This window comes from Equus asinus, chromosome 26 (genome assembly GCF_041296235.1).
Source record: "Equus asinus isolate D_3611 breed Donkey chromosome 26, EquAss-T2T_v2, whole genome shotgun sequence".
NCBI classification, from domain to species: Eukaryota; Metazoa; Chordata; class Mammalia; order Perissodactyla; family Equidae; genus Equus; species Equus asinus.
In genome coordinates this window covers 25,630,788-25,643,707 of record NC_091815.1, presented here as the reverse complement: position 1 = coordinate 25,643,707, position 12,920 = coordinate 25,630,788, and the positions used below count along the sequence as shown (strand labels likewise).

General features: G+C 43.5%; 1 pseudogene; it reads left to right on the top strand.

Moving 5' to 3' along the window:
• Positions 1 to 9,909: 9,909 nt before the first annotated feature.
• Positions 9,910 to 12,140, top strand: LOC106843309 (zinc finger MYND domain-containing protein 11 pseudogene; annotated as a pseudogene).
• The last annotated feature ends 780 nt before the right edge of the window (positions 12,141 to 12,920 follow it).

Here is a 12,920-nt window from a genome sequence, read left to right as displayed (position 1 = left end):
GGTTTGCCTTTATACTACCTGGGAGAGATGGTGGATTTTGGTCCTGATTGTGTAATTGTCTCATTTCATCTCCAAACTACACCCCCGACCATGCTCCCTGCCTAGCTTGGGACACAGCCAGCAGGGAAGGAGGAGGGGGACCCCAGGGCAGATGAACAGGGAGTGGGACCAATAGGGGGAGCAGTAGATAAATGCCAGAACTGAAGGTATGGGACTATTTGCATGGTGGAGTCCTGAGCTTGGGATTTCTGGTCTTAGAGTGAGAAGCGAACCCAAAGTTGTGCATTTTGGAGTCTCAAGAGGGAAGAATCTAAAGATCTGGATTTAGGATTTTGGAATGTGATATAATGCGTGGTTCTTGATTTGGAGGTCTTTTGTTGAGGAGGGATGTAGGTTTAAAGGTCTCAGGAGGTGAGGTTCCAGGGAATGGATTTGAGGATCTTGAGGTGAGGAAGAACCCCAGGCTGTGGCTGTGGGGTTCCTGGGTGGAAAAGTATACAGAGAGTGCAGCTGGATCAGTGAGTCAGCACCTGACCCCAGGTACTGACCCACTGTTGTTTTGGACACATTGCCACCTCTTACTGCCCAGAATCCTCAGTGAGATGGCAAAGCAAGGTCAGGATAGGTGACAGAATTGCCCATCTCTGGTTGGAAAAGAGGTTGAAGTCCAGAGTCACATTTCAGTGAAAATTTCCACAGAATAGGAGAGAAGTATGATCCTAGTTGGCAGAGGGACTTGGCAGGACTTGTGTAAATAGTGATGAAAACTACCAGCATGATACCAAAAAGTACCTACTGTCTCAAGCATTATAATTTACGGAGAGCTCCACTGGCCCCCTTCCCAGATCCTTCAGGAAGCTCACTAGGTTGATTACCTCATTACTGTTATTATTGTCATTCTTAATGTTTCCCATTTTATATATAGGCATAAGGGGACAGAAAACAGAGACTGGGTACACGGCCCACATGTGACTCCCGTCTCTCCTGCTCTGCACTCTTATGCCCCCTTTCTGGGACTGAGTTTTCCCACCAATGTAAAGGGAGTATTTGAGAAGAGAAGGTAAGTATTTGAGGATGTCTGAAGCTCCCTTTAGAGGTAATTCCTGATTTTTCAGGGCTGTTATTAGCTGACAGAGGGAACTATAGCAGGATAGATTTGGGTAAAGTCCAGTGTCGGGAACAGAGATGGGTCCAGGGATTTTGAAAGTGGAAGTAGAGAAAAGATGAGTAGCCCTGCTGTCCTTCCCTCTTTGTCATTCTTCGTTACTAATAATGACAGTTGCTCTTTGGTGAAACTAACTGTGAAAATTAAGTCTACATATACACGATCTTATCAAATCATTACAACAACGGGGCTGGTTCATCATCATCCTAATTTTGCAGTTCAGAAGACCAGAACTCCATAAAGCCCCTTGTTTGAGGTCACACAGGTAGAAGTGAGAGACCTAGAATTTGAACTCTCTTCCCTTCTTCATCATTGACTGGTATAGCCCAGCCTGGGGGAAGGGGAGACCAAGTTTAGCAACAGGTAAGTGCTGAGATTGGCTTCAGCATTGGACACAGAGATTACACTGGCGTCAAGTCAGCCTGGAGAGGGAACGGCATCATGTTGGTATTGAGTTGGACCCCTGGTAGACACCAGGATTGAAAACATGTTGGCACTGAACTTGATACCAAGAGAGCATTAATAGAGCCACTTCTGGTACCAAAAGGGCTCTTTAGGTAGGCCCAGGTGGTCATTGAGGCTGGCCTCAGGAGGACATAAGGATGGCACTGTATAGGCTCTGAACTTAGTCTCAGCAGGCTCTGACATGAGCATCAGGCAGGAGCTGAGATTGGTCCTATGTGGGCCTGAAAGGGGCCCCACCTGGGTGCTGGGCAGGCTCTGACAGTGGACTACCCGACTCAAGTGCCACCTCTCACCTTGGACAAGGGCAGGAGGGTGAGGTTGGCACCCCCAGGACTGGCATTTTGCTCAAAGCATTCTAGGCTGCTGAACGCTGAGTCCTGTGGGGAGGGAACTAAGAGAAGAGAACAAAGCTGAGGGAGGACAGTTGTTTGCTGCTTTTGGAGGGGGAAGAGAAGGGAAAAAGGATTAGTGTGGGCTCCGCAGGTATTGATCCCCCCAATCCCATCACCAACCTGCATCTGGATTGGCTCCTCCAATCCCCTTTTTTCCTTAACAATGAGGGAACTAGAATTTGGGGGAGTTTGTTTCTCTGTGAGGTTGGCACCAGAAAGCGCACTGAGTGTTCAGACAGGCTGCCATGAGCTGGACAGGGAGAGGGTGAGACAGGAAGACTGGAAGAAGTATTTGGGGACAGAGAAGTCAAGTGAGGTTAGCTTGTTGATGACCCTGGAACATGGAATAAGAGATCAGTGTCTGTCATCACCCACTTTCTCCCTCAGAAGCATGACTTGTGCCAGTGTGGGGTGCCCTGGAATGGGCTTCTAGGGTAAGCTAGTGTGAACCCAGGAAAATCTCTTGTCCTCTCTGGATGAATAGTACACTAGTTGAGAGCAAAATTATGACATGGATTGGAATCTTAACCTTATCCATCTTTGTTGTGTGATCTTGAACACGTAACCTCAACTTTCTGAGCCTTAGGGGGCCAATAACAGTGGTCACCTCTTAGGCTATTTTAGTGAGGAGTCAATGGCTTAATGCATGTTGAGTCCAGGATGGTAAGTGCTCAATAAATATTAGCTGTTCTTGTTATTAATCCACGAGATGAAGGAGATGGATGAGAGGATCACTAAACCCCCTTCTCACTTTTACATTCTTTAGTCTAGTTCCCACAGCTTTCCCTTTGGGAAAGGAGGAAGAGAGAGAAAGTTTTGGGGGAACCTCCCTCCCCATTTCTTCCTCAGCGCAGCTGAGCTGACTTGCTGAACCTGGGAATAAGACATTGATCTGGGCGGCCCCGTGGAGGGTGGTGGATTAGGCAGTTCCTGAGTAAGGCTGGGTCAAGGTTAGAGACTCAGATTGTTCCGGATGGGCATGAAGCTCTGCACAAGTCTTTGTCCATCCACCTCTCTCTTTCTCTCTCTCCCTCTCTCTCTCTCTCCCATGTGCTTCTGACTCTATTTATGATTGCATCATTTTGTCCAGTGGATTCTCCTAGATGCTTCTGTCACGTTTCTTCTCAGGTATACATCTGTACACAGTCACATGCCACATGATGACATTTCGGTCAACAGTGGATCACCTGTATGATGGTGGTCCCCTAAGATTAGTACCATAGAGCCTAGCTGTGTAGTAGGTTATACCATCTAGGTTGTGTAATGGTACTCTATGATGTTCACAAAACGATGAAATCACCTATGATGCATTTCTCAGAATGCATCCCCATCATAAGTGACACATAACTGTATGTGTCATTGTCAGTGCATAGTTGGGGTGTCTTTGCATGTCTGTGTGCATTTGTGTTTCAGCATGTCCATGTTGATATATGCATTTATGCAGATGCATGTCTTTGTGGAGTTTGTGTTTGTGCATGAGTGGGTGTCTGTACCTGTTTATGTCTATATATGCACATCTGTGTGATGCATGACAGGGTGTGTGCGTGTCCATGCCAGTGTACCTGAATGCATGCCCATGTCTGTGTCTGTCTGTTGGCATGCTTTCTACACGCCTGTTGGGGGATATCTACATGATGTATGACTCTATATTCATGTTTCTGTGCATTACAACTGGTGACTATATATGAGTATATGGATGTTTTTGCATGCATTCTAGTGTAGTATGTAGGCATGCGAGCCATGTTATATACACATGTGCGTCTGAGATCTGCTTGTGCCTGTGTTTGTATTCAAGCACAGCCCTGCCCCAGCTCCATTTCTCACCTTAAAACTAGTTGGTTCCCTAATTTTTCAGGGTATTACCTCCTTTGGGTTTCAAGGGTCACACTAGGTAGAAAAAGCCTCCATAGGACAGGTGTGTCTTGAGAGCATTTTGAAGTAAGTCACTACCATTGAATCAATTTAAATATCCTCCCAGAAAATACTCTTTCCCACAATGTCACCCCCAGCCTCCTAAGCCATTAACAGAGTCATTGAGCCAGTGTGCACCAAACCAACTACTCTGTGCCATTCTGTGCTGAGTGCTGCTGAGGACACAGAGAATGACCAACACACGCCTGGGCTCTGCCCTCATGGAGCTCCTGTTCCAGAGAGGGAGACAGACCAGTAACAAGATATGACAGCTCAGAAGGGACAGTGCTGGGATGAGAAGGCCCAGGCACAAGGGTCACAGCTGGGAGGAGAAGGCCCAGGCAGAGGGTCCAGTGCTGAGATGAGAAGGCACAGGAAGAGAAGTCAAAGCTGGAATAGGAGAGTTACAGACGTCTGTAGGAGCCCAGATATGGCACCTGATTCAAACTTGTAGGTTCAGGTTAAGCCACTGGGGCCTAAGTGGGAATTTTCCATAGAAGAAAAGGGAGACCTGGGAGGGAGAGTTCCAAGCAGAGGAATCAAGTTGTATAAAGTCCAGAGGCTCCATGGGGCATTGTTGAGTGCTGTTAGAGTATACAGGTCTAAGGCTGTGTTCACTGATGAGACTGGAGCCATCAGCAGGAGCCAGACATTCATGGACTTTCTGTAACTTAGTGGGGAGTTTGGACTCTGTCCTGAGGCAATGCGGAACCACAGAGGGTTTTAAGCAGGGCAACAAAATGGCCAGATTTGTGTTTCAGAAAGATTCTTCAGATCTTTGGAGAAGATGACACAACAAGCTGAGAGATAAGGAAGTAGAGTCTGTAGGCATCCAGGTGAGAGAGGATGGAGCCATGTTGACTGGGAAGAGAGGGGTTGGAGAAAGATAAGGAAGGAAGAACTAATTCTTATTTGGTTATATGTTGGCTGTGCGTGGGTTAAGAGTGAGGAAAGAGTCCAGTGTGGGAGATAGATAGTAGTGTTGTTTACTGGTTGGGGACACAGATCAAGAGCAGGTTTGAGGCAGAAGATAATGAATTGAACTTTGGACATGTTGAACCAGGCACAGTCCCTTCTCTTAGGGATTTCTTAGAGTAGTGGGAGAGCAGACCTGGGTAAATTAAAATCCTCACTGATCCTATTGGTACTAATTAGTAATTATTAGTAATAATTTGCTACATAGAGTTGAAGATTGGGAGTCCTTCTTAAAGGAGTTGTTATTCAAACTGGGGATTGTGGGAGGAGTACACAGATAGGAGAAGGGAGGAAGGCAGTGTGGGCAGAGAGACCCTCACAAGCCTGGTCATTCATTTCACAGCAACACCCCCCAGTTGCTTTTACAAGCCTCATCAATTAGCTTTCTATCCTCTACCTCATAGACTGACCCAAATCTCTCAGGAAAAACCAGGATCATGTACATAAGTATGCCAGAAACCTATGATGCTGTCTCAAATGAGGACATTTTTTTTTTAAAGATTGGCCCTGAGCTAACACCTGTTGCCATTCTTCTTTTTCTTCTTCTTCTTCTTCTTCTTCTTTTTCTCCCCAAAGTCCCCCAGAACATAGTTGTATATTCTAGTTGCAGGTCCTTCAGGCTCTGCTCTGTGGGACACCACCTCATCATGGCTTGATGAGTGGTGTTAGGTCTGTGCCCAGGATCCAAACCAGCAAAACCCTGGGCCGCTGAACTAGAGCATGCAAACTTCACCACTCAGCCACAGGGCCATCCCCGTGAGAATCTTTAATTTTTTAATTGAACCAAAATTGACATAACATGAAAATAACCTTTTTAAAGCAAACAGTTCAGTGCATTTTGTATATTCGGGGTGTTGACAAGTCCCCCTTCTAACATTTCCAAATGAGAATCTTCAGTGAAGCTTCTTGTTTTCAATTTAAATGCTAGTACTGCTAATAATGATGTCATTCACTGAGCTTATTACCTTACTATGTGAAGCTTTTTATGAGTATGATCTTATAAAAGTAGTCACAGCAAGCCTGCAAGGTTGGTTTTATCATCCCCATTTTGCAAACAAGTTATGTAATGCCAAAGGAGTGGGAAGTGAGTTCTTTGCGTTCCAAAGCTAATAAGGGTAGAGCCTGGACAAGGCCTTGTGTAACTCTGAATTTCATTCCCTCAACCACCACTATAGACTGCCAAGTGCCTCTTCCTTTCTTTATGAAGCATAAAAATCAGTCCCTGATATCCTGTCATTCTTGAAAAACTTCACTGTAAGCTTGAGACAGGAAATTCCAAAATGCTTTTTAAAAGTTTTTTAAAAAGTTCTCTTAACAGAAGACAGACTTGACCTTCTGTCAATTTTTCATTCCTTGGAACATTTACCAAAGACCCTGTCAACCACTGTTACCACTGAGGCCATTGGCAATGAGATGGTGAATGCACCTGGAGAACAAGGGGGTTTGGTCAGAGAGTGACATGTTCGTGTTTCAGATTTCAGAGTGCTGACAAGGATTAGGGTGAGGCTGTGGGAGCACTGGTTGAAATGGAGTGAAGGACAAGGCCAAAGAAGAAAGTGAAGGTTCTTTCTGTCTTATTGTTTTTATAGCTCCTGCCCATGACCACTGAAGTGCCTCCTTTCCAGTAGTACTGGGAGTAGGCAGAAGGGAAAAACTTGGTGCATGACAGACATAAAGGCGACAGACTCAAAAGAGAAAATAAGTTTATAAAAGGGTGGAGCAGTCATACTCTACAAGGGCTGTGAGGATTTGCTGATTCTGATAATGGTTGAGTAGCTCCTTTTGGATCCAGCATCCTAAACAAAACCACTATAAACTCAGAACAAAACATTTTTAAAAAACAAAATTACTTGAAATTACTGGAGAGTGAATAAAAACTGGCAGACAGTGAAGGGGACTGGGAGAAGGGAATTTCCTGTTTCCCATAGCTTTTGGCCTGAAGGCAGGCCCTGGACAGGGCCTTAGGGGTGGCTCAAACCCAGATAGAAATTTGTACTTTTTCAGACTTGAAGAACCAGAGGATGGAGTTCAGGGTGATTACAGAGCCTAGTGGTAGTGGTAGTAGAATCTCAAAAAAGAGGTAGCCACAGAGAGGGAGCCCAAAATTCTATGTGCAAACTCTGTCCAAATTTTTCACTGATCCTTGAACTACTAATCTGCTGGAAAATTCCAAGTGGTGCCAACAAAGGCTAAAGGAACTGAAATGAGATTTCATAACTGAGCATTTGAGCATAGCCATGTTAACAGTTCATTAAAACAAAATAAATCCATGTTGTTCAACAGAACTAACAAAATCCAGAGTCTCTATAATGTATCACTTGTAATATCAGGGTACAATCCAAAATTACTGGGCATATGAAGATAGAGGAAAATATGGCCATACTCAAGAGAAAAGGCAATTAATGGAGACTGACGCTGGCATGACCCTATTGTTGGAATTTAGCTGACAAGGTCTCCTTATCTACGCTCCAAGATGTCATAGTGCTATTGGGAAGCAAGAGGTATTGACCCTACCTTCTGACCCTGAGGCTCATTGGAGGTGGTCAAATGTGGAAACTTCATTGGAGAGATTGTTAAGGAAAGCTGTGCTATTGAGAGGAGAGCCTATGCTGACTAGGGTTAGAAAATGGAGAGAAAATTTGGACAATTATTATTAAGTAAACATTAATAGAACACCTACTATGTGCCAAGCACTGTCCTAGGTGTTGATGTTATAGCAGTCAACAACACAGTCCCACCTCTGACCCCATGGAGTTTACTTTCTCATTGTGTCCAGGAATTTAGTTCCAAGACATTCTGCCCAGGAACCTACTTCGGGAAGGGGAAATGGAAGAAGGAAGGAATAAATGGCATCTTATAAAAGCCAGCTAATAATAATGACTGTGTCTATTATTATAGCTAATGACTATTGAATGCCACGTGCCAAGAACTATGCTGAATGATCTACATGCATTACCTTTTTACTTTTTCCCAGCAGCTCTGTGAGATAGGTTATGTTATTATTGACCAGGAAGCTGCAGAACCAAGACTGGAATCTAGGTCTTACAAAGGCAGATTTCTTAATCACTACACAATATTGTAGTCTACCAGGCAAGACATTGGAAATATTAAAAGGAACAGGAATAGGCTGGTTTGAGTGAAATCAATTCACATAAAGCTCAATTTGAAATGACACATTCCACTTAACTTGAATCCTTAAATAAAACACATAACTCATTTTTGATAACAGCATGGCTTCTGGTTTTCTTAAGGACTTTGGCCTCTTTTTTGGCATCTTGGTACTCAGTCTGCATTTGAGAATTTCAACAATGTCTGAGTCAGATTTCCATTCTCAGATAGCCTTGCTTTTAAGGTAAGTTAGAGAGTGAAGACTTTAAAATCTTAGGAATATGCACACAAAGTTGTTGGTACTCTGCGTAGTTTAAAGATTAGCAAGGTCAACATTTTATCCCTCTCTGTCTTTATGCCTATTTCTGCTGATCCCAAGGAGATGGGCAGAAAGATGTCAGGGGCCAAAAGAGAAACACGAAGTATAAGGAAAGCTTCCCTCTTTGAATAACTGTTAACAAGTGGATCTTATCTTATAGTATTCACTCCCAGAAGTCTGGAAGGAATAAAGTTAAATATTAAACAATCAAATCAATGAACTGACAAAAGATTAATATGCTTATATATAAATAACTCCTAAGAATCAATAATAACAAAAGACCCAGTCATTTTAGAGAAAAGGAAATAAAAATGACCAATGATATGTGAAAGATACTTGACCTCACTAGTAATCAGGGAAATGCAACTTATAATCAAATTGAGACATTATTTTGATACTCACCAAATCAGCAAAATCTAAAACTATCTAATAAGAGGAACTAATGGAGAAGATGTGCTCCTAAGGGAACTCTTTCCACTGCTGGTAGGACTGTAAAATACGCAATCCCGTGACAAAGTTTGGCTTTACTGAGCGAATTTGACTCAACAATCTCCCTCCTAAATGTGTATGCCCTGAAGATACTCACGCAAGTTTGCACCAGGAGATGTATAAAGATGTCATGAAACAACCCAAAATGTCCATCAACAATAGAATGGATGAATAGATTGTGGTGCTTTCATAAAGTAGGTTCATTCACACAACATATTCATCCATGAATCAAAATGAATTACAGCCACATGCATTCACACGGATGAATTGCAGAAACATAATAATCAATGAAAAAAGTAAATCACAGAGGAATACATATAGTGTGATTTTATTTACATAAAGTTTAAAAATAAGCAAAATTAATGTAATGTAACAAGGTATGGCTTAAGAATAATTCGTATTTGGTAAAACTGTAAAGAAAGACAAGAGAATGACAAACAGAAAATTCAAAATGGAAATTGTTTCTAAAGGAAGGAAGGGAATATGATTGGAAACAGACAGATGGAATGGTCTCCCAAAGTAGTAATAATGTTTTATTTCCTAAGCTAAGTGGTGAGTGTTCATTTTCTTTTCTTAAAACAGTTCCTATATACTTTATCCACTCATTTGTATGTATGCTAGGAGTAGTGGGTTCAATGGTGGCCCTCAAAAGATATATCTGTGTCCTAATTTCTGGAACTTGTGAATGTTACCTTGTTTGGAAAGAGGATCTTTGCAGGTGGTAGTTGAGCTAAAGATCTTGAGATGAGGATATCATCTGGGATTATCTGAACAAGTCACAAACCCAATAACAAGTTTCTTTATAAGAGAAAGGCAGAGTGGGCGTGCACGGCGCCGGCCGGCCGGCCAGGAGGGAGCCGCAGCCCGCGGCCCAGCGGGCCAGCGCCCGAGCCCGAGCCTTCGGCGGGGCCGCCGGGCCGCACAGTACACGTCGGGGGCGGACCGAGGTGGAGGAGGCCGGGCCGGGAGAGCGCCCGCCCCGCGCAGACACCGCCACGTGAGCGGCCCGCGGCCTCGCAGGACGCAAACTTTCCCCGCGGCGGTGGCGCCCCAACTTCCTGCCCCCGGGTCTCGGGTACGCCGCTCGCCGCGGAGACACCCTAAAGCAGTAAACAGGTCATGGCACGTTTAACAAAAAGGCGACAGGCGGCTACAAAAGCTATCCAGCATCTTTGGGTAGCCATTGAGATTATACGAAACCAGAAGCAAATTGCCAACATTGACCGTATCGCAAGGTATATGTCTCGAGTCCACAGTATGCATCCAAAAGAAACCACCCGTCAGCTGAGCTTAGCTGTGAAGGATGGTCTCATTGTGGAGACTCTGACAGTGGGCTGCAAAGGTTCCAAAGCTGGTATTGAACAGGAAGGATATTGGTTGCCAGGAGATGAGATTGACGGGGAAACAGAAAATCATGACTTGTATTGTTTTGAATGCCATTTGTCTGGAGAGGTGCTGATATGTGACCTGTGTTTTCGTGTGTATCATTCCAAGTGTTTGTCTGATGCGTACAGGCTTAGAGACAGCAGTAGTCACTGGCAGTGCCCAGTTTGCAGGAGCATCAAGAAGAAAAATACAAACAAGCAGGAGATGAGCACCTACCTGAGGTTCATCGTCTCCTACATGAAGGAGAGGGCTATAGGCCTTCATAAAAAGGGGAAGGAAAACAAACACCCGATGTACCAGAGGCTCATACACTCAGCAGTCGACGTCCCCACCATACAGGAGAAAGTGAATGAAGGGAAATATCGAAGTTACGAAGAGTTCAAAGCTGATGCTCAGCTACTTCTCCACAACACAGTGATTTTCTATGGAGCGGACAGTGAGCAAGCTAACATAGCAAGGATGCTATATAAAGACACATGTCATGAGCTGGATGAACTACAGCTTTGTAAGAATTGCTTCTATTTGTCAAATACTCGTCCTGACAGTTGGTTCTGCTACCCTTGTATAACTAATCATGAGCTGGATTGGGCTAAAATGAAAGGTTTTGGATTCTGGACAGCCAAAGTCATGCAGAAAGAGGACAATCAAGTTGACGTCCGCTTCTTTGGTCACCACCACCAAAGGACCTGGATTCCTTCTGAAAACATACAGGATAACACAGTCAATGTTCATCGGCTGCACGTTAAGCACAGTATGGGATGGAAAAAGGCGTGTGATGAGCTGGAGCTGCATCAGCGTTTCCTTCGTGAAGGAAGATTTTGGAAGCCTAGGAATGAGGACCGAGGGGAGGAGGAGGCAGAGTCCAGTATCTCCTCTACCAGCAATGAGCAGCTAAAGGTGACTCAAGAACCAAGAGCAAAGAAAGGACGACGTAATCAGAGTGTGGAACCCAAAAAAGAAGAACCAGAGCCTGAAACCGCAGCAGTGAGTTCCAGCCAGGAAATCCCCACAATGCCTCAGCCAATCGAAAAAGTTTCAGTGTCAACTCAGACCAAGAAGGTTAAGTGCCTCTTCCCCAAGAATGCTGCATCAGAACACCCAGACCACCAGTGACGGAGTGTGTCAAAGTATGTGCCACGACAAATACACCAAAATTTTCAATGACTTTAAAGACCAAATGAAGTCTGATCACAAGCGAGAAACTGAAAGAGTTGTACGAGAAGCTCTAGAAAAACCGTGTTCTGAAATGGAAGAAGAAAAAAGACAAGCTGTACATGAAGCTGTAGCCAATATGCAAGGTGAGATGGACAGAAAAGGTAAGCAAGTAAAAGAGAAGTGCAAAGAAGAATTTGTAGAAGAAATCAAGAAGCTAGCAACACAGCACAAACAACTAATTTCTCAGACCAAGAAGAAGCAGTGGTGCTACAACTGTGAGGAGGAGGTCATGTACTGCTGCTGGAACACGTCGTGCTGCTCCATCAGGTGTCAGCAGGAGCACTGGCACGCCGAGCACAAGCGCACCTGCCGCCGGAAGAGATGAAGGCGGCTCTTCCCGGAGAGCGCCGACGACGACTCTTCTCAGACACAGCGGTTTTTGTTTCCAAGAAGCCAAAATTGTTTAGAATTTGCTCCCCATTTTGCACCAGCCTTTAAACACTTTTCGTGAAGAAATTTTGCACAGTAGTTTAAATCTTTTGTTAATGCTCCTCCAGAGTTTTTCAGGGGGGAAAAGTAACATCAGTGGAGGGTATTATTTTAAATAAATTTTAGTGAGAATTTGTTGCATTTTCAGCAAATTTTAAAACATTTTTAGGTTTTACAGAGATTTTGACCTTTAAACTAAAGATCTTTAAAAAACAACAGGTGAATACAAGTGAGTTTAACAAAGAAGCATTTAAAGTAGATCTGAATGTGAGAACTGTTTCAGAAATAAAACATACTACCTTGATGTGAAAAGAAAAAGAGAAAGGCAGAGAGAGACGTGATCATCTAGACAGAAAAATCAATAGAGAAACAGTAGTCTTGAACTATACTGTAGACCAAAAGCATCTAATATACATAACGAACATTCCATCCAACAGCAGCAGGATACACATTCTTCTCAAGTGCACATGGCACATTCTCCAGCATAGATCACATTTTTGGCAACAAAACAAATCTAAAAAATTTAAGGAGATTGAAATCATATCAAGTGTCTTTTCTTACCACAATGGCATTCAACTAGAAATCTATTGGACCATTTTAAAAGGTATTATATACATGCGATGGGAATATCAGAAGGAGGAGAAAAAGGGAAAGAAACAGAAGAAATATCTGAAGCAATTATACCTGACAACTTCCCAAAATTAATTACAGAACAAACACCAAGGAGGATAAATTCCAAACAAAACCAAACCATACCTAGGCATGTCATATTCCAACTGCAGGAAATCAAAGACAAAGAAAAAAAAAATTGGAAGAAGCTAGAGGAGAAAACAATCTTACCCATAGAGGAGCAAGGATAAGAATTACACTGGGCTTCTCTTCAGTAACTACGCAAACAGGAAAAGTGTGGAGTGAAATATTTCAGTGTTCAAGTAAAAGAACCACCAACCTAGAATTATGTATCCAGCTAAATTATCTTTTAAAATGAAGAGAAACAAAGGCTTTCTCATACAAACAAAAATTGAGGGAGTTTGTCCACAATAGACCTACCAAGGAGAAGAAATGC